Source organism: Drosophila tropicalis, unplaced genomic scaffold, assembly GCF_018151085.1.
Source record: "Drosophila tropicalis isolate 14030-0801.00 unplaced genomic scaffold, ASM1815108v1 contig_527, whole genome shotgun sequence".
Taxonomy (NCBI): domain Eukaryota; kingdom Metazoa; phylum Arthropoda; class Insecta; order Diptera; family Drosophilidae; genus Drosophila; species Drosophila tropicalis.
In genome coordinates, this window is record NW_027172999.1 from 25,526 (window position 1) to 47,733 (window position 22,208).

General features: G+C 38.0%; 2 long non-coding RNA genes across 6 annotated transcripts in view; both read left to right on the plus strand.

The window, feature by feature from the left end:
* The first annotated feature begins 566 nt into the window (after positions 1–566).
* LOC137574965 (uncharacterized) lies at positions 567–4,808 on the plus strand. Of its 3 annotated transcripts, none has more exons than XR_011032089.1 (4): positions 567–686; positions 742–873; positions 3,513–4,320; positions 4,383–4,808. It is a non-coding gene; the product is annotated as an uncharacterized lncRNA (long non-coding RNA). The 3 variants fall into 3 exon arrangements; XR_011032090.1 differs by having other exon boundaries at positions 3,513–4,314; XR_011032091.1 differs by having other exon boundaries at positions 587–686; positions 809–873.
* A 4,812-nt stretch (positions 4,809–9,620) lies between these two features.
* LOC137574981 (uncharacterized) overlaps positions 9,621–22,208 on the plus strand; it is a 56,661-nt gene continuing 44,073 nt past the window's right edge. Inside the window, exons 1-3 of one of the 3 annotated variants that reach the window (XR_011032099.1) lie at positions 9,644–9,806; positions 9,862–9,993; positions 17,981–18,029. This is a non-coding gene — a long non-coding RNA (uncharacterized lncRNA). Of the gene's footprint in view, positions 9,807–9,861; positions 9,994–10,097; positions 10,120–17,980; positions 18,030–22,208 lie in introns of those variants that run through there. The other 2 variants (XR_011032100.1, XR_011032098.1) reach the window with 2 other exon arrangements.

Below are 22,208 nucleotides of genomic sequence, written 5' to 3' on the forward strand. Positions count from 1 at the left end.
GTCGAAATGTTAAACGTTTGACAAATTCGTGGAACCGCGTTAAGCGTTTTATTTTTTCAGATCTCAATTTATCTAAAGAAAATCATTTTTACATAAATTTGTTCATCTTATTCGGCGTTTTAGCACTTTTTTTATTAATGGGCTTTTCTATTATTTCTCGCTCATTATATTGTTATATTTTTTAAGTTCAACCTAACGATTGAGCCGTCATATTTTCCTTCGATTAATTTAGTCGATAATAGAGAGGACACGGGCACACTTACTCAAGCACGATAAAATTTATTCATAAAATAAATAAGCATTTTCACACATTAATAAAAAAAGAAACTGAATTAATCTGTGAATAACACATTTCAGTAATTTTGCCAATAAAGTAAGGGTTAATGTAATCAATTACCACGTTTTTTAATCGATTACTTTACTTCAAAATTTAAAAAATGTGATTTAAAATCGTTCATCTTAGTAGTCCTTTGTTCAAGATCAAAGCAATCCATGACTTAAAAATTAAGGCCCTCGAACTCAACCTACTAAAAATCGTTTCTAAAAAAAACATCACACTCCAACACTCTTTTAGATAATATTATACTTTTTTTCTATCTTGTAGTTTTCGTCCTTTACAAGTTTTTTAAAATTGAAAATGTTTTTCTTGTAAAAAAGCGAAACGTGAAATATTTTGTTAAAGTTCGGTAAGTGTAACATAATTTTTAAGCGATTTAGGTATTTAACTGACTTGGTCCTTAGGGATTACCAATACGGGCGGTACTTATTAATTTAATCTTCTAATGTGGCTGACCATCTCATCCTACAGGACTATTAAACTCCCAAAAGTATACAGTTCTCGAATCTGAGATTGAATTTTTTGATAAGTACTTGGTAAGTGAACATACATATAGAGCAACTTAAACAATGCGGAAGCAAACTACCACCATTCTAGGTTTTTATTTTCCTTACGAAATTATATTACCCATTGTAAAAAGTAAAAAAACTAAATTATTCAGGTTTTCTAATGTTTATTAATAGTCCTCTGAATTCAAATTCTTAGTTTGCATTAGTTTGCCTTATCAGGGCTCAAAGCAGTGTTCCGCGAGTGAAAAGCAGTGAGTGGAGGAGTTGATTGCGTGGACTTTCCCACCCCCACAATATTTTGTCCCATTCGAATTCAGCTCTTGGTTTCAACACAACACAATGTCGAATAACGAGTCAATTGCTTGTCTTCACGATATGATATCCGGGAATACTTTGTTATTAAGCTCGTTTTTTGATGAGTCGAAATTGAATCTATTCGTCAGCAGGAACACGGCTATTACCAATACTTAGCAATTGCTTAGAGAAATCATCAGCAGATAGATAGTTTAACAGTGCAATATTCATGCTTATAGACAGTTGGAGTTTCTTTATATATCGTCACAAGATTTTATATAGATCTTGGAATGGTAGGTTTTGTAGAAAACCGCCAGATAATAAAATCATCACCACCAAAACATCTTTCAATGTCAAGTGCTTCCAATGCGCGTTTAAGTGCCATTCTGCACTCGTCCAATGTGATGATTTTTCATGCTACTAAAACTTTGGCCATTGCGGAGTGTTTTGAAATGCTGCATGTCGGTTGTTCAGTAGTTTGAAGGTTTATTGGTTATTTTAACGCTGAGTGAGCCGTACGGCATCCGTCTAACAATGAGGCCGCTATTTCAGAAGAAGCAACTGCTACCTCAATTTCGGATCTCGCACGTTCAGTGGTTAAAATCAATGACATGAGGAATGTCTTCTTAGTTTCACCAGGGGCATCCGAAAAAAAGCCACAATTTCCATCAAAAAATTTTTATTAATCAGTGTATCAAAGACTTCCCTCTGCTTTGGATTTAGCAGTGCTAGATTCCATTAAACTGATTGAATTACAATGTTCATAGCACCAATACAAACTAATCGATGGAAGCTTGAGTCGTTGGTGCAATCATAGAGAAAGTCTGCTGAATTCCAATCAATACTTGAACCATTTCTTCTTCGAAGTTTATTTCTCTGTTCATCTGTATGATAAGCTCGAAGATTTCTTCTTTCTAACCTAACCGTTTCAAGGGTTGCTTCTCTGTGCTCTTGTTTGAGAAGCACGAACCAAGGCCCTTCTTCGTTTTATTATGTCACTGCACAAAACAAAATTATCGATATAGTGATATTAAAATAACAGTGCCCTCAAACTTTGTTTAGGCAAAAAAAAATTAACTGTTTTAACGGATTTCCGGCAATTATTTATTGTTCTTAAGGTGTATTCTGCTATTCGGGGCAGAGACAAATACAACAAATCAATAACCATAAAATTTGCTTCAGCAGATCTCGAGTTGAACAAATCGGACTTTTTATACAATACACTCATAGGGTGAAATGGTATATTAAAGTCTCCAAAATGTATGTAACAGGCAGAAGAAAGCTTCTCCGACTCTATAAAGTATATATATTCTTGATCAGGATCAACAGCCGAGTCGATCTAGCCGTCCGTCTGTCCGTTTGTCCGTCCGTCCGTCCGTCTGTATAAACACGCAGATCTCGGAGGCTATAAGAGCTAGAGACACCGAATTTGGTATGTATACTCATGTAGTATGTAAATGTATCACATAAAAGAATCACATAAAACTATTTTTCTTAAAAAGTATAACAGCTAGAGACATCAAATTTGGTTCATATTTTCGTTTAGTTAGCGCGCAGAAACTAATTGTTCACACTTTTTGCCACGCCCCCTCCGCTCCCGGAATTTACATAAAACAGATTTTCTTAAAAACTATGACAGCTACCGACTTTAAATTTGGTATGTAGACTAGTTCAATAGACGCGCAGATATTGGCTATTTAAAAATTTTGCCACGCCCAATTCCGCCCCCGCAAATCAAACAAAACTGATTTTGTCAAAAACTAACAAAGCTAAAGTCAAAAAATTTAGTATTTACACTGGCTTAGTATGCGCGCAGAGTATACATCTTCTCATATTTTGCCACGTCGACTTTCGCCTCCATAATTTGTAAAAAACCGATTTCCTTCTGTAGTTTTTGATTTCGCATTTAAATTCGCCAGACTAACTATTTCTACCAAACTACCAAATCGGACAAGAAACATGCAAAATATGAGTATGAACGTGCATAAGGCCAGGATTGGCCGTTGGCTAGTAGCGGCGCTAGAGTGCTCGTGTGTTTGTGGAGTGAGCGAGATAGCACATAGTATGAGGCATGTAAAAACAATTTAATAGACATACATCTGGTTTTCGAAATTTAAAATATTTGTTTCACCTGGTGAAACCCAAGTCGGCGAGTCGACTTACTTCATTATATATATAAGATTAGATACCTATACAGATCGGCTCTGCTCAACCGCTGCTACTACGTGCATACACACAAGCGCAGCTCTATATAAACCATATGTGTATGCGTGCCGTGCTTTGTGAACTTATCTTTTCTTTATTACTAGAATTGCTTTACTTTCAGTTCTTCTAATAGTGTTATGGTTTACTAATCCTAATAATCCTTTCAGTTTATGTCGAAAAGAAATGTTACTGCGACCAGCAATCCATTCGATGGCCGTTATATACCCCGAACTGAGCATCTGGAGTGGATAAATGGAAAACTGAATTCAAATTATATGCATCTAAATGACTTGTGTTCCGGCCTATTTTTAGCTCTTTGATATCTTTAAATCTGATGAAGTGAAATGGGCAACCACTACGGATTTTGATCATATACAGAAATTCTGATTACTAAAGATGAGTTTCCATCGCACGTATGGGCAGAAGAATATTCCTGTACACTTGCTGATAAAGGGTACTCTTTAGGATCATTTGCGATTTGATCGTTGGGTTTACAAGTTCTTCTTGATAAAATTAACAATCATCTGCTGCAGTTAATTATGATACCCCGGCAAAAAGTACACGCACTCTCCCAGTGGAGATCGTAAGCTCAGTCGCAAGTGCGAAGCGGACTACAACACAATTCTCGCTTAAAATTACCTAATCGAAGATCTTGAAACCGGACTGCTACCATGCAACTTAGCGAGAGACCACAATTGAGAATCGCTTGAGTGCACCACCAGTTCAGCGCAAGCTAAGAGTCAGCAGATCATCAACGAGGACAAGCAAAAGATTTCCAAAACAAGTCGAAGACGGTTTCAATGAGGTTAAATTGCCTGAAATATGGAATAAGTCATAATAATCCGATTCCATATATATATCATTACATTCGACAAGCAATACTGATCAAGAGGTATCTAAACAGGTTAAGTCCACCGATGATACTGTGATAAATAAACTAAAGAAGGCCCAAAATACTAAAACGATTTGGTACAAGTAATTAAAACGCGCCGGAATTTAATTTTAACCTAGTTTTAAACACAATGATTTATTTACAGGCAAGTATTCACCCACGATATGTTTCGGGCTAAAGTAAAACTGGAGTTAAAAGTGCGGGTGGTCGGCGTAACCGTATTCGCTTTTGGAAAAACATTTCTACCACTCCCTCCCTGCTGTTCACTCAGTGGCGTGAACACTAATGATGACAAATCAAGGCAACATGAAATCGCTTCGAAGTGGTTAATAAAAGGATTAAGCCACTGATGGAAGATATACACGAATAGACCAAGCTAGATTTCATATTTCATATATTATCTAAATATCAATGTAAAAATCCTCTTTGAACCGAGTTGAGATCTTAACTATGTTTTATGCACAAGAGTCTATGGATTCCAAAAATTATTTAGTTTTTCCAAAATTAACAGTTGTGTAGAGCAATGCTTATAACAAACACCATTTTAGAATAAACTAACATTTAAGTGTGATTACATCAGCTACTTATTTTTGCACGTCCGCACTCTGTAACGTGAAGCTATACACTGATTTGTCCCTAATAAATGCCTGTATAAATGAGCGTAGTTGTCGGTATCTACCTTATTACTAAGTCTTATATTTGTCAGGGTATTTTTTATCTGCAGCATTTCGAAAGTGAACCGTTTGGTGTAATGTTTTTCTTCATTTACCATGTTTGCTGCAGTAAAATGGAAGGTGAATGTCCACCGCACGTTGGCCGCACAGTGCCATAAGTGCCGCTTTTTGTATATTGAAGTGTACCTATGTAATTTTCTTCAGTTTTCTGCATTATTCCCGTTGCATGGTATTTTATAAACTACATTGCTCTTGTCCATTGTATTAATCTTGCTTTTTGTCCTGTTGAATATACCTCCGTAACGTGTTGTTGGGTTTTGTGTGTTATACAGTGTTGTAGCGATCCGAGTTTGCTAGTCTTTCCGACAGTTGTGGGACGCATATGACGGACATAATGCGTTTTGTTATGGGTTCTCTATTTGTTTTCTTACTGTGAGTTATTAGTAACGTCCTTATCCTTTAAAATTTGTCTTATTTCTACCTCTGTTTTTTTATGAAAAATGGTCCGATACGTTGAGCATCCGTTGTATACAACCTCTTGCTGTATTCATTATCATTGACTTCGGATGTTTTGAGTTGAAGTTGATGATTCGTTCTGATGCTGTTGGTTTTTTTTTACCATTTTAATTGAAGCTCGTTTCCTCGTCTGTGTATTGATGAATCTAGATATAGGCATTTCCGGAAAAAGGTCAACCACAGGACCCAAACATAAAGTTCCAAATATCCGTATTTTTTTCATTATATTTTATTAAGAAATGTTCCAAATGTACAGTTTTGAATAGTAGTAGTGAAAAAAAGGTCAAATGTACAAAATATTTGTAAGAAAAGTTGAGTTTGTGTTTTTAGTAAACTTGTTACATTTTTAAGAGATTACTCTTTAAATTATTTACTGCATTAGAGGTTCTGTAACCGTAAATGTTCTGCTCTTAAATGAAACTTAGACACGTGAACTAACCGTAAAAAATATAAAGAGAGCCGTAAGAGTACGATTTTACCGTAATTTCGCTTATTTGTCAAGTCATTTTTTTTTGTCGTGTGAGTGACCGAAAAACAGTGAAAGTTTTCTTAGCACATACATTTTTCCAGAAACAATCATATAAACAACGTCTAGTCACAAAATTGAAATTGGATCATCTGCTCCATCACATTGGATCAATTTGGGTTATAGCGTGCTCGTGGCGAATCAGGCACTTGTCTCTGCGGATCACATAATCTGTTTTACTGTTTTAAACCAAAAATTTAAAATTATTTGAAATTCCGAAATTTCTTTTTCAGCGTTATTTCAAAACTCATCTTTAATATAAAAAAATATATTCCACAACATAAAAATATATACATCAACTTCTCAACTAATCGCAAAATTCAAATGGTATCCTCCAGAAGCTATATTTCAAACGATAAGAGCGTTCTTTGATCGCATCGGCACTCTCCGCATCCATCCAGATCTCGACCTGTTCATTAATGCAAATATCTGTGTCGTTTTCAGGGGAAGAGCGCGGCAGATTTTTTGAATAACTACTGCCCATTTCTCTGTCGAAATATTACAGTTCTGGCTTTCTAGGAGCTTAAAAATAAGTTTCAGGCTACACTCCACTTTTGGCCATGTAACTCTTGCAGCGGTTAACCGTAAGAAATTAATAAGACTTATGTCCTCAAACTGTCCCATAGAACAAATATTTCTTGCCACCCATTCCATTGTATCTTCATCAGCGGCTGCCTCGAACAGTCGTCCATTGAACTCCGTTACGGGAGCCACTTCATTGAATGAGGCATGCAACGCTTCTATAATCCTGGAAACTGCCGAAGAAATCTTCAAGATGGTAATAATCCTTCGCACAATCTGAAGAGACCACCAGCACAAACGGCCTGTTTTCTGGCAATATATCCATGTATGGTGGCCGCAGTCCATTTTCCTCCGTTTCCAGGTCCGATTCGGATTCGACTGGTTTAGTCCTGGACTTAATCCCGCAGCCTCCCATACCGCAAGCCTCTATTATGGCTCCAACGGATGACGTGCTTGGAATACTCTCCTCACTAAATTCGACATCATTTTTGAACCTAAATTCAATAGACAGAATATTCTGTTATATCTAATTCGGATCTTCTATTCCTTGCGCTTACTTCTTAGAAGGCATAGGATTTTCGCGTGTATTGCCCTTTCGCTTTAGACCGCGTTTGCAATCATATGTGGAATCGCTGCTAGACCCAGAGCAAAGATCAATGACTAAAGAATCCGACACCTGGTTATCGACTAACGGAACCGCAACATCCTCTGCTTTAAGAGAAAACAGTATCAAGCCCACCATATTGTTTCCGTTATAGCATGACAACACCGGCTTGCTGCGTTTCTTGTTGCCTAGACCAGCTACTTCTGTAACGAGATCGGATTCAGCTAACGTAACACCTGATGCGGTTATCTTCAACATTTCCGATTGCACTTTTAGATGCCGTTCAAGTTCTGACTTCAGGTCATATATCGTAGCTGAGATCGGCAGCTGCATAGCCAATTGCTGAAAAGGAACACTTAGATATGATTATGAAAAGTTATATCCTTACGATCACCAACCTTCCCGGATTCCATGATTAACTTAACAGTTAAAACGGTTTGCCATTTCAGCATTTCTTTACTGAATCTACAGGAATTGTCCTTCGTTATTTGTTGTTTATTTTTGGCATTTTAAAATATGTTAAAAAAAACCGAAACAATTGTAGGATAATCATCCAAGATTGTATTAAGTTTGAATATTTATATGGGACACAAATATGTTTTTTGCATTTGAGCTCAGTTTATTCAATGATTCTTGATTCTGATACATTTGTTAATTAAAGCTAAGACCGCGTAGCTGCTTTGCTAGCAATGCAGGCAGAGGAACGGTATGCTTATGTATAAACATATTTATGTATAAATGTATAAATGTTTACATAAGAGTATGTATGTGTATATGCCGCCGCAGCGGGAGAGTGAGGTTATATCATATTGCATATCGACACACGTAGTTATAACCGAATCCATGCGGACGTGAGTATATTGGGGTATCATCATTGACTACGATTCGGATTTTCACGTTTGTCGACTTTGCATTTACATTTGCATTTATAGTTTTAAATCAGTTCGCGTACCTCGTTCTTTGCGTAATTGCTTACGTTAGCTTCAGTATTTAATTCAATCTCGTCGACATTTAATGTATTTAAATTATTCTTATCAACACCGAAATTTCCGTTTCAAACTCGATGCTGTCACGTTTTTTACAATTATTCATGATTAATTTTTACTTTCACACTTTTACAAAATTCTTCGCGTTAATAGCAAGTCTTCGTCAAGAAATTGTAGATCAATTACTAAAAATACTGATTTTAATTTCTTGTCCGTCAATTACGAATGGTTGTTTGATTGAACACATGGCTTTTTTCCTCATTTTCCGATCAGCCATCATTTCGTGCAATTGAGCACTATTCGTAGTCGACTTGAATTCATTGAAAGGCGCCTTTTTTAGTTTTAACCAGTTAGAAATACCTCGCTCGCTCGCAACAAAAAGCTTTTATATGTAATCCTTTTAATGACAGTTTTGCAAATATAAATATTTGTAAATCATTCCAATAAACTATGGTTACAAGATAATCGAATTCATTAATTTGTACTTCAATGGAAAGGGTATCTTCACCATTAAACGATTTAATTGAATATTCAACGTTATGAAAATTTAAAGCAAGTCTTGGCTACTGAAGGGTTGAATTTGTCTCTTTCATCTTGTACATAATTATCGTTAACTTCAATATTACCATCTTCTTCGTTGTCGCTTTCGTCATTCACGGTATTAAAGTTAGCATCAGGTAGTAAATTTCCCCATTTCAGATTACAAAATATAAACTTGAAATTCACAATTTCAGATCTCAATTTGTCTAAAGAAAATCATTATACCCTTGCAGAGGGTATTATAAAGTATATATATTCTTGATCAGCGTGAGAAGCTGAGTCGATATAGCCATGTCCGTCTGTCCGTCCGTCTCAGTGCGTACGCGTTTTACTCAGCCGTCTTAAGGGCTATCGGGCTTATTACCCGGAAAAAAAGTATGAAAACCATAAGGATCGGACCACTATATAAAATAGCTCTAGAAGAACTAGAAGAAACATTTTCATAAAAATCGAGTATGCTATGAAATTTACATATTTGATAATATGAGAGTAAAATTGTTTTGTTTGTATATTGATGAATTGAGTTGCAGAAAACAAATTTTGAACATGTAAAATTATTATTACCAAGGACTGCAAGGGTATACAAACTTCGGCATAGCCGATGTTAGCTTCTTTGATTTTTTTTACATAAATTTGTTCATCTTAATGGGCGTTTTAGCACTATATTATTTCTCACTCATTATATTGTTATATTTTTTAAGTTCAACCTAACGATTGAGCCGTCATATTTTCCTTCGATTAATTTAGTCGATAATAGAGAGGACACGGGCACACTTACTCAAGCACGATAAAATTTATTCATAAAATAAATAAGCATTTTCACACATTAATAAAAAAAGAAACTGAATTAATCTGTGAATAACACATTTCAGTAATTTTGCCAATAAAGTAAGGGTTAATGTAATCAATTACCACGTTTTTTAATCGATTACTTTACTTCAAAATTTAAAAAATGTGATTTAAAATCGTTCATCTTAGTAGTCCTTTGTTCAAGATCAAAGCAATCCATGACTTAAAAATTAAGGCCCTCGAACTCAACCTACTAAAAATCGTTTCTAAAAAACATCACAGTCAAACACTTCTTTTAGATAATATTATACTTTTTTTTCTATCTTGTAGTTTTCGTCCTTTACAAGTTTTTTAAAATTGAAAATGTTTTTCTTGTAAAAAAGCGAAACGTGAAATATTTTGTTAAAGTTCGGTAAGTGTAACATAATTTTTAAGCGATTTAGGTATTTAACTGACTTGGTCCTTAGGGATTACCAATACGGGCGGTACTTATTAATTTAATCTTCTAATGTGGCTGACCATCTCATCCTACAGGACTATTAAACTCCCAAAAGTATACAGTTCTCGAATCTGAGATTGAATTTTTTGATAAGTACTTGGTAAGTGAACATACATATAGAGCAACTTAAACAATGCGGAAGCAAACTACCACCATTCTAGGTTTTTATGTTCCTTACGAAATTATATTACCGATTGTAAAAAGTAAAAAAACTAAATTATTCAGGTTTTCTAATGTTTATTACAACACCCCCACAATATTGTCCCATTCGAATTCAGCTCTTGGTTTCAACACAACACAATGTCGAATGAGACGAGTCAATTGCTTGTCTTCACGGTATGATATCCGGGAATACTTTGTTATTATGCTCGTTTTTTGATGAGTCGAAATTGAAAAATTTTGGGGAAATGATATTTAACCGCTCTATTCGTCAGCAGGAACACGGCTATTACCAATACTCAGCAATTGCTTAGAGAAATCATCAGCAGATAGATAGTTTAACAGTGCAATATTCATGCTTACAGACAGTTGGAGCTTCTTTATATATCGTCACAAGATTTTATATAGATCTTGGAATGGTAGGTTTTGTAGAAAACCGCCAGATAATAAAATCATCACCACCAAAACATCTTTCAATGTCAAGTGCTTCCAATGCGCGTTTGTGTGCCATTCTGCACTCGTCCAATTTTTCATGCTACTAAAACTTTGGCCATTGCGGAGTGTTTTGAAATGCTGTATGTCGGTTGTTCAGTAGTTTGAAGGTCAATTTCGGATCTCGCACGTTCAGTGGTTAAACTCAATGACATGAGGAATGTCTTCTTAGTTTCACCAGGGGCATCCGAAAAAAAGCCACAATTTCCATCAAAAATTTTTTATTAATCAGTGTATCAAAGACTTCCCTCTGTTTTGGATTTAGCAGTGCTAGATTCCATTAAACTGATTGAATTAGTTCATGCGGATCATATTACGTTCACGTTTAACTGTATTTTTGAGTGTTTGCTAGAAAATTCCGTCATTCTAGTGTTGGTTGTGGGACCAATAATGGAAATTTTACTTCACCATTAAGGCAGCACAAACCAGTCGTTTCAACAGCAATGTGCCAAAATGCTGGCAGACAAAGTTCATAGCACCAATGCAAACTAATCGATGGAAGCTTGAGTCGTTGGTGCAATTATAGAGAAAGTCTGCTGAATTCCAATCAATACTTGAACCATTTCTTCTTCGAAGTTTATTTCTCTGTTCATCTGTATGATAAGCTCGAAGATTTCTTCTTTCTAACCTAACCGTTTCAAGGGTTGCTTCTCTGTGCTCTTGTTTGAGAAGCACGAACCAAGGCCCTTCTTCGTTTTATTATGTCACTGCACAAAACCAAAATTATCGAAATAGTGATATTAAAATAACAGTGCCCTCAAACTTTGTTTAGGCATGTGGTACACTCTTTTCTTTTCTTTTTTCCCAAAAAAAAAAATTTTTTTAATATTTTAATAATAATTTTTTTTAAATTTTTAAATTTTTTTTTTTTTTTTTTTTAAAAAAAAAAAAAAAAAAAAAAAATTTTGTTGGTGAACTAAAAAAAAAAATTATTTTTTTTTAATTATTAATTAAAAAAAAACCACCCCAACCCCAAAAAACCCCCACCCCTCATATTTTTTTTTTTTAAATTAATAAAATTTTTTCTATGGCCCATACTCCTTTATAAGGAAGTCTGGTTTGCTGAAAACCCTCAACATCCTCCAAAACGTATCTGTCATTGCGCAGCACTTTTGTCACTCTATACGGACCTTTGAACTTGGGAATAAGTTTTTTAGACACTCCTATATGTGAGTCGAAATTCCTAACCATCACCAAATCGTCTGCCTTTTACTTAACGGGATCTTTTCTTTTAGAGTCTACTTTTAACTTATTATACGTTTGTACTTTTTCTATACTTTTACCCGCCTCCTGTCTTGTTCTATCCAAGTTTCTATCTATGCTTATTTTATTTAATTCATCTAGGCTAATTTTCAATGTATCTAAAACCTTTCCTCTTTGTGCAACTCCGAACAAAACTTTACTTGGATGCTGACTGATTGACCTTTGTAACGTGTTGTTAAGTGCATATTCAACTGTTTCTAAGATTGTGTCCCAATACAATCCTTTGTCCGGCTCAGTCAGCTTAGCGATCATTGGACCCAAACTTCTATTCACCCTTTCTACTTGTCCGTTGGCTTGCGGAGATCCTGTAGCGATTTTTATGTGTTTAACTTCGTTTTCGACTAAAAAATTCTTCAAATTCTTTTGATGTGAAGCAAGTTCCTCTATCTGAAATAACGCACTTGGGTCTACTATATGCTCTAAAATAGTCTTTTAATGCTAATACTGCCTCTTTTGACTTTGTAGTTTTCGTTGGGTACAGACGAACGAACTTTGTGAATTAGTGATTACTACTAATATGTGCTTGTTAGATCTGCTCTTATCTATTGGACCATAGTGATCTATGTGTATGACATCAAAAGGGACCGTTTGCTTAGGAATGTTATGAAGAAAGCCTTCCTCTTTTCCATTTTTATCTGAATAAGATATACATTTTAGACAATTTTGTACATGCTGTTTGCATTTTTCTTTAACGCAATAGCTTTTTGAAATAACATATACCATTTTGTCTACTCCGATATGGGCTAACTGATCGTGATAACTATACATGACATGACTTTCCATTTCTTTCGAGACATAAAATAAAAGAGATTCCTTATCTTTTTTTCTGTACACTATGCCATTGCGCATTTCATAATTTTTGTGTTCTGTATTCTGTAGTTTCGTTAGGATTTCTTTAATTTTCTCATCTCTACTTTGACAAATAATTAGTTTCTCTTCGAACGAATTGGAATCAATGCTGAGTATATGTGTGTTTCTGCTAAGCGCATCAACGTGCTGCATGCGCTTTCCGGCTCGATGCTCTAGGGTATAATCATAGTCTTGAAGAAGGAGAGCCCACCGAGCTATTCTGGGAGAAAGTTCTTTCTTATTAAGTGCTACCGTAAGTGCACTACAGTCCGTGACTATCTTGAACTCTAATCCTTGAAGATATATTCTAAAACGTTTCAATGAATACACTACGGCTAGTGTCTCGAGTTCGAAACTATGGTACTTGGCTTCTACATCTGTTGTACGCCTAGAAAAATAGAACACTGGGTGCATCTTATTATCTTTCTTCTTTTGCAAAAGCATTGAACCAAAACCAAGGGCACTAGCGTCGCAGTGTAACTCTGTTGGGTCGGTCGGGTTGTACAAAGCAAGTATAGGGGCTTCTAACAAATTTCTTTTCAATTTTTCAAAACATTCTAATTCTTTACCACCGAACTCAAATTTTCTATCTTTTCTCACCAGATCGTACAATGGTTTTGCTATTGTTGAAAAATCTTTAACAAATCGTCGAAAATAAGAGCATAACCCTAGGAAACTCTGTACCTCATGTGTTTTAGCCGGTACTGGAAAATCGCTAACTGCCTGTAATCCTTTTGGATCTGGCTTGATGCCGTCTCCTGTAATCACGTATCCCAAATATTTAGTTTGTTCCTGAAGAAATTCGCACTTGTCAATTCGTAATTCAAGTTTGTTGGCAACTAAACGTTTGAAAACTTCTGTTAATATTTCTAAATGACTTTTACTATCCTTTGTTGCTATCAATATGTCGTCCATGTAAATTAAAACCTTGTCTTCTCGAACTAAGTCAGAAAAATTTTTATTAACATATCTTTGAAAAACTGCGGGGGCGTTTCGTAGTCCAAATGGCATTCGAAGCCATTCGTATTGACCCATCGGTGTTGTAAACGCCGTGTACTTGATAGAGTCTTCGTGCATAAAGACGTGAAAGAAGCCATTTTTTAAGTCTAACTTGGTGAATACTCTCTTTCCCGAAAGTTTGTCTATAAGATCATCTATTAAAGGTGTGGGGTAATTGTCTTTGAGCATGTTCTTGTTCAGGGTTCGGTAATCTACACACATTCTAAGTTCTCCGGATTTCTTTTTAACAAGTACTATTGGTGATGCGTACTCTGACTCGCTTACTCGTATAATTCCGTTTTTAATGTATTCATCTAGCATGTTTTGGACTTGGGCTTTCTCTGCAAATGACAAACGTCTCGGGGGATAATTAAAGGGTTTCGTGTTCTCAAAATTTAGTTTCATTTCCCATTTAACTGACGGATGATCTGGTCTTTTGACTTTGACATAAAATTGACTAAAAATATCTATGAGTTCCTTTCTTAACTTAGCGTTACAATTATCGTTGATTTTTAGCGAACTACTTTCATTTGGTTCGGGATACTCAATTGACAATATTTCAAGCGCTGATTGTTCATTCTTCGCATACTCTAAAATTTCGACTGATTTTTTTGTATTTTCTTGCCATTTTTGCTTTGCACTATTATCACTAACCTTTTTATTTTTAAGAACATCCTCTTTACGATCATTATTTACTATTTTTACATTTGTATAACTTCTATCGTTTCTTTCTATAATTTCTTTTGCTTTAGCATTATTATTCCTTCTAACTTTCTCATTTTGTATGCCATCATTCTCAGAAATTCTATTCGTTTCAGTGCTATCCTTTTCATTAATTTGATTGATTTTTATACTATCGCTTTCAGCAAGTCGGTGATTTTTACAACTCTTCTTTTCATATTGCCGATCATGTTTACATCTGTCATTTTCATTAGGTCGATCATTTTTACAGCTATCATTTTCATAAGTTCGATCATTTTTACAGCTATCATTTTCATAAGTTCGATCATTTTTACAGCTATCATTTTCATAAGTTCGATCATTTTTACAGCTATCATTTTCATAAGTTCGATCATTTTTACAGCTATCGTTTTCATAAGTTCGATCATTTTTACAGCTATCACTTTCAAAAGTTCGATCATTTTTGCTTACGAATACGAAATTACCATTTCTTAAGAAATTTCTGCCTAACACAACGTTATATGCCATCGATCCGTTTGTCACAACTAGTAGTTCAAAATAAATTCTTTCTTTATTTATAATAACAAAACTGTTATTTACTGTTATTTAATCCAAAGTAGGTGGTATTGTCTTCATTGACTTCAAAGTTGACGTGATTCAATATTTTTTTCAATGCAACAAAATTTGATAAAACTAATTGGACTCCCAGTATCGATTAGGCATTAAATTCGTTTTTACGCTCCGTTTTTCTCTCGCTGCATTTCGATACCAAATGGTCCAGGCTGCCGCATGCGTAGCAGGCTCCATATTCGCGCTTCGGTTTGTTGCAATCGGCCGCAAAATGTCCGATTACGTTACAGTTGAAGCATCTTCCGACCTTAGAAGAAACGCCATTGACAACCACCCTCGATCGTTGAATAACCTGCGAGCGCTTACGCAAGGTAACTTTATCGAAAGCCTGCAATAGATGTTGAGTCGTGACGAAGCATTGCATGTGGGCCTGCTGTTTCATCGGGAATTCCCTCGATGATATTGTCGATTAATTCCTCATCATCCATTTGGATTTCTGCTGCCAGAAGGATCTTCTCCTTGAAATATGTTGAAAAATTTTCGGTGGTCTTCCATTTCCGGTCCTGGAATTTGCGACGCAACATTTGATTGAACAGCTGTGTCACCGGCATAGCCAACAAAGTTTCGTTCGAGTATAGCCAGACCTGGGCGCGGTCTTTTACTTTGGACATAATCAGTGTGCGAACGACTTCGTCATTGAGATCGTACATCTTGGCCACGGCGTTCAGCTGAGCGATCCAAATATTTACTTTAGCTTCCCCTGCACCGTCGAATATTGGGAGCATTTCCTTTACCATGGCGAATTTGGAGTTTTCCCTTGAAAATAAATTCACATGGTTGATGTTAGCGGCTTCAGATATGGCAACCTTGTTTTGCTCACTTCTGAGCTGTGTAGTGCCGACAACGCTGTTGTGATTAGTGTTGGTTACCGAGTTTGGCAATTTAGACGCGGTCACACTATTTCGCATCGAATTGGACTACTTAAGCAATATGTTTTCAGCTTGAATGAGTTCCAATTGGCGACGCAAGAGTTCCAACTCTGTAACCGATTCACGCGCGCTTTTTTGTGACGCTCCTATCTCGCCGTCTCGCTCGTTCGGTTGCTCACCAATAAATTCAGATTCGCGCGCGAAAGGCGCGTCGTCGCTATCTCGCTCACGCTCATTACAGACTGCAGAGGCGCCAACGTCGTGATTGAGTTCGGACTGCGCGTCATCACTGTCCTGCTCACTCTCGTTGCTGAGTTCTATGCCACCAACGGCGCCTTCGATTTCATCTGGAACTTGCTGGTCGAATTCCTCAACATCTAGGTGTGGTTCGTCTGTGCCATCCGGAGGTGGGCATGATCCTCGGGCTTCGGGAGGCACCAGGTTGAGTCGTGCGGCCAATGCAGCTTTAGTGCCACTTTTTTGGAGGCCTAGGTTTTCCAGCCACTTTCGCAACTGGGTTGCGCTGTACTTATTTAATTCAATGGTTTCCATTTAAATATTTAAAAACAAAAAGTTCTTGATTTATTTCAGACACTTTATAGGCTGTGTGATTTTGCAATGAAAAAAATAAAAAATATTTTTTTCACTGTTATCCCACTTCTGAAATTGTGGTACACGTCTTTACTTTTCAATTGTCTCACAAGAACTGATTTATTGAGTATCTTATTGCTAGCTTATTCTAAATGGTTACATGTATGTGTGTGGATCTTATAAATGTAGATAACTGAGATAACTTGGTAGTGTGAGGATCCACTGTGGGACTTATGTTAGTATGACTAGGTGATGCCCACAGGCAAAAAAAAAAAATTAACTGTTTTAACGGATTTCCGGCAATTATTTATTGTTCTTAAGGTGTATTCTGCTATTCGGGGCAGAGATAAATACAACAAATCAATAAACATAAAATTTGCTTCAGCAGATCTCGAGTTGAACAAATCGGACTTTTTATACAATACACTCATAGGGTGAAATGGTATATTAAAGTCTCCAAAATGTATGTAACAGGCAGAAGAAAGCTTCTCCGACTCTATAAAGTATATATATTCTTGATCAGGATCAACAGCCGAGTCGATCTAGCCGTCCGTCTGTCCGTTTGTCCTTCCGTCCGTCCGTCTGTATGAACACGCAGATCTCGGAGGCTATAAGAGCTAGAGACACCGAATCATGTAGTATGTAAATGTATCACATAACAGAATCACATAAAACTATTTTTCTTAAAAAGTATAACAGCTATAGACATCAAATTTGGTTTATATTTTCGTTTAGTTAGCGCGCAGAAACTAATTGTTCACACTTTTTGCCACGCCCCCTCCGCTCCCGGAATTTACATAAAACAGATTTTCTTAAAAACTATGACAGCTACCGACTTTAAATTTGGTATGTAGACTAGTTCAATAGACGCGCAGATATTGGCTATTTAAAAATTTTGCCACGCCCAATTCCGCCCCCGCAAATCAAACAAAACTGATTTTGTCAAAAACTAACAAAGCTAAAGTCACCAAATTTAGTATGTACACTGGCTTAGTATGCGCGCAGAGTATACATCTTCTCATATTTTGCCACGTCGACTTTCGCATCCATAATTTGTAATAAACCGATTTCTTTCTGTAGTTTTTGATTTCGCATTCAAATTCGCCAGACTAACTATTTCTACCAAACTACCAAATCGGACAAGAAACATGCAAAATATGAGTATGAACGTGCATAAGGCCAGGATTGGCCGTTGGCTAGTAGCGGCGCTAGAGTGCTCGTGTGTTTGTGGAGTGAGCGAGATAGCACATAGTATGAGGCATGTAAAAACAATTTAATTGACATACATTCGAAATTTAAAATATTTGTTTCACCTGGTGAAATCCAAGTCGGCGAGTCGACTTACTTCATTATATATATAAGATTATATACCTATACAGATCGGCTCTGCTCAACCGCTGCTACTACGTGCATACACACAAGCGCATCTCTATATAAACCATATGTGTATGCGTGCCGTGCTTTGTGAACTTATCTTTTCTTTATTACTAGAATTGCTTTACTTTCAGTTCTTCTAATAGTGTTATGGTTTACTAATCCTAATAATCCTTTCAGTTTATGTCGAAAAGAAATGTTACTGCGACCAGCAATCCATTCGATGGCCACTTTCGCAACTGGGTTGCGCTGTACTTATTTAATTCAATGGTTTCCATTTAAATATTTAAAAACAAAAAGTTCTTGATTTATTTCAGACACTTTATAGGCTGTGTGATTTTGCAATGAAAAAAAAATAAAAAATATTTTTTTTCACTGTTATCCCACTTCTGAAATTGTGGTACACGTCTTTACTTTTCAATTGTCTCACAAGAACTGATTTATTGAGTATCTTATTGCTAGCTTATTCTAAATGGTTACATGACCCTCTCCAACCGGTGTCTTTCCTCGTCAAATCTTGGGCAGTGTTGCAGCACATAACTCGCATCTTCTATGATGCCAGCGCCGCACCATGTGCACTCGTCGGAGACATCGTGGTGGAACCTCTTCAGGTAACTCCTGAAGCACCCGTGGCCGCTCATGAGCTGAGTAAGGTAGTAGTCAACCTCACCATGCTTCCTCGACACCCATTGTGTGATGTCCGGGATTAGTGCATGGGTCCACCGTCCCTTGGGCGAGGAGTCCCACCTCTCTTGCCATCTACGCATGGAGTGCTGCCATGCCATGAGTCGTGCCTGTCCTCTTGGTTGGGTTATGTTGCTGCCACTTGATTGCCTTGATGCTACAAACGTGGCCGACGCAATTGCCGCACATTCATCGATGGGCATCATTCCAGCGATCACCAGAGCTGCGTCATCGGATATGGTGCGGAAAGCGCTACACACCCTAATAGCACTTAGACGATGAGTCGACTCGAGGCTCCTCCTGTAGCTCCTAACCTCCACACCTTTAATCCACGAAGGAACTGCGTACAGGGCAGTGGATTTTACTACGCTCGATAGTAGCAGGCGCCGTCCTTGCTTCGGGCCACGCAGCTGCCTTGTTACTGCAGTATTCTAAGTGCTCCTTGAAGGACAGTCTAGTGTCAAGCATGACACCTAGGTATTTAATGGCACGCTTGGATACCACGAGGGAGTCACCTACTCTGATTTTTGCGGTTTCGACGCGCTTCCGGCTGCTAATGAGCACCGCCTCGGTCGTTTGCGCTGCCAATTTAAGCCCTGCGGCCGATAGCCAGTGGCCAACTTTGGCTATCGCCACGCTACAACGCTCTTCGGCGACGTGAAGGTCCTTGGCCGAAACCACCAGAGCGACGTCGTCAGCAAACCCGACAATGTGTGTGTGCTGCTCGAACTCAAGGCGCAGGACTCCGTCGTACATGGTGTTCCATAACAAGGGGCCCAGGACGGATCCTTGTGGAACACCAGCCGATACCCCTATTTCTTCCAGGCCATCATCCGTTAAGTATCGGATTCTCCTGTCGCGAAAGTAGCTCCGCACGCAGTTCATCAAGTAGCTTGGGATATTGAATGTTGCCAGCGCGTCCAGTATGCGATCCCACCTTGCTGAGTTAAACGCGTCCTTCACGTGGTGCTCGGATAAGCCCCCGCCTGCTAATATCGCCGACTCCAGTCTCGAGCAAAGCATCGACTCCAGCAACTTGCCAGCTGTATCCAACAGGCAAATGGGCCTATACGAGGATGCCTCGTCTGGTGGTTTTCCGGGCTTGGGCAACAACACAAGGTTTTGTAACTTCCACCTGGTGGGAAAGACTCCTTCTCTTATGCATTTTGAGTACAACTCCGTGAATACATGAGGGTGTATCGTTACTGCCAGTTTAAGTGCGATGTTGGGGATAGAGTCGGGACCCGGGGCTTTATTTGGCTTTTGACGCCTCACCGTCTCGATGACCTCAGCAAGCGAGCATTCTTCCACTTGAAGGTGTGTCCCCAAGGGAGACACATGCGATAACTCCGTGGCGTCGGGAAATAGGCTGCTGACGATGGAGCGTACAGTGGTTGTCTCTGATGGGGATGACTGCCTGTTTCCGTGTACTCGTTTGACCACTGTCTGGTAGGCTTTGCCCCAAAGGTCTTGTTCTGCCGAATCACATAGCTCGAGGAAACATTCTCGCTTGCTATCCCTGTGTTTCGGGCTAAAGTAAAACTGGAGTTAAAAGTGCGGGTGGTCGGCGTAACCGTATTCGCTTTTGGAAAAACATTTCTACCACTCCCTCCCTGCTGTTCACTCAGTGGCGTGAACACTAATGATGACAAATCAAGGCAACATGAAATCGCTTCGAAGTGGTTAATAAAAGGATTAAGCCACTGATGGAAGATATACACGAATATACCAAGCTAGATTTCATATTTCATATATTATCTAAATATCAATGTAAAAATCCTCTTTGAACCGAGTTGAGATCTTAACTATGTTTTATGCACAAGAGTCTATGGATTCCAAAATTTTTTTAGTTTTTCCAAAATTAACAGTTGTGTAGAGCAATGCTTATAACAAACACCATTTTAGAATAAACTAACATTTAAGTGTGATTACATCAGCTACTTATTTTTGCACGTCCGCACTCTGTAACGTTAAGCTATACACTGATTTGTCCCTAATAAATGCCTGTATAAATGAGCGTAGTTGTCGGTATCTACCTTATTACTAAGTCTTATATTTGTCAGGGTATTTTTTATCTGCAGCATTTCGAAAGTGAACCGTTTGGTGTAATGTTTTTCTTCATTTACCATGTTTGCTGCAGTAAAATGGAAGGTGAATGTCCACCGCACGTTGGCCGCACAGTGCCATAAGTGCCGCTTTTTGTATATTGAAGTGTACCTATGTAATTTTCTTCAGTTTTCTGCATTATTCCCGTTGCATGGTATTTTATAAACTACATTGCTCTTGTCCATTGTATTAATCTTGCTTTTTGTCCTGTTGAATATACCTCCGTAACGTGTTGTTGGGTTTGTGTGTTATACAGTGTTGTAGCGATCCACCACTACCACTCCACACAGCACCACCAGTACCACCACCATCACAGATGCATCTACATAAATCCAAAACCATTCCACCAAAAAACACTAACTTCCAAAAGCCACATCCACATCCACATCCATAGTGAGATGTAGAAAATTGTATCAAAGGCCGCTCGTTTCTGCTAAAGCTGGAGAGTCCAAGTCGAGTTTCTTGCCTAAGTCTTTTGTTTTTAGCATTCAGCGTGATTCGTTTTTTGCTATTTTCCCCCGTAAATGCGCTGTAAGAAAAGGGTATTTCAACTCCTGATTAGTCGATGCATTGTCATTCTTTTGTCGGTTTAGAGTAGATTAAAGGATCACCATTCTTATGGCTACCTTTGAAAGTGGCAACAGTTAGCAGCCCATTAAGGAGTTGTTAACTAATTTTATCCAAAATAGATACCATTACAATAAATGTAGTTTGAAGTAAATTGACAGTTAGGATAAGCTTTAATTTGGTACTCCCATTTAATTTGGTACTTTTTGGCTCTTCATAACGGTCGGTCCTTATATTTATGCTACAGTAAAAGTTAAAACACTTGTAAAAACGATATTTTTCCAGAAACAAACATGATGAAATCCAATTAATGATACGGTCACAGAAGAGGCTGAATACCTTTAAGTACTAGATCGAGGGTAACTGATAGTCGATCATATTCAAATGTCACTTATATTTTTGGTGCGGCTTTTTGTGCACGAGACCGACCACTAAGGCAGCGCAGTGGCAGCGACGCTACCACACCCTTGACTGGATTGCAAAAAAACGAAGAATTGGAAGAAAAAAAAATTACGATCGCTGTCCGGTCCGGTCCATTCGCCGCTGCTGCTGCTGCTGTTGAGCTGCGCTGGCCAAGTTACTGTTGCTTTTGCCGTTGCGGCTGTAGCTCTGGCATTTTGTTGTTGGCGTCAATTTGCTTTTAGCCATTTCGCGCCAAAGCAGCAACAGCCACCGCCTTGTCCCACCTTATCCCGCCCGCTTGCCAATGGACAGCATTTGCTCCTTTTGTAATTGTGTAGTTGCTGCAGTCGTCGTCGCAGCCTTTGCTATTTTGATCGGCTGCGCCAGAAACTGCACTGAACCGAGGTGAGGTGGTGAGCCTTTGGTTCAATATCGGTCCGGTTTCGCATTTGGACTGGGCTGACTCTCTTGTGGGCTCGTGGTGGGCTCTTGGTGGGGTGATTCAAGTTTTCGCCTCGGATGGTCTGCTCTGTGTGGCCGTCCAGCAGTTGGCAGCTGCGGCGGGGCGTTAATGTGCTTTGGCTATTTTATTTATTCATGCCAAAGCGTCTAAGCTAGTAAATTGTATTGCCGTTCGGACTTGGGGACC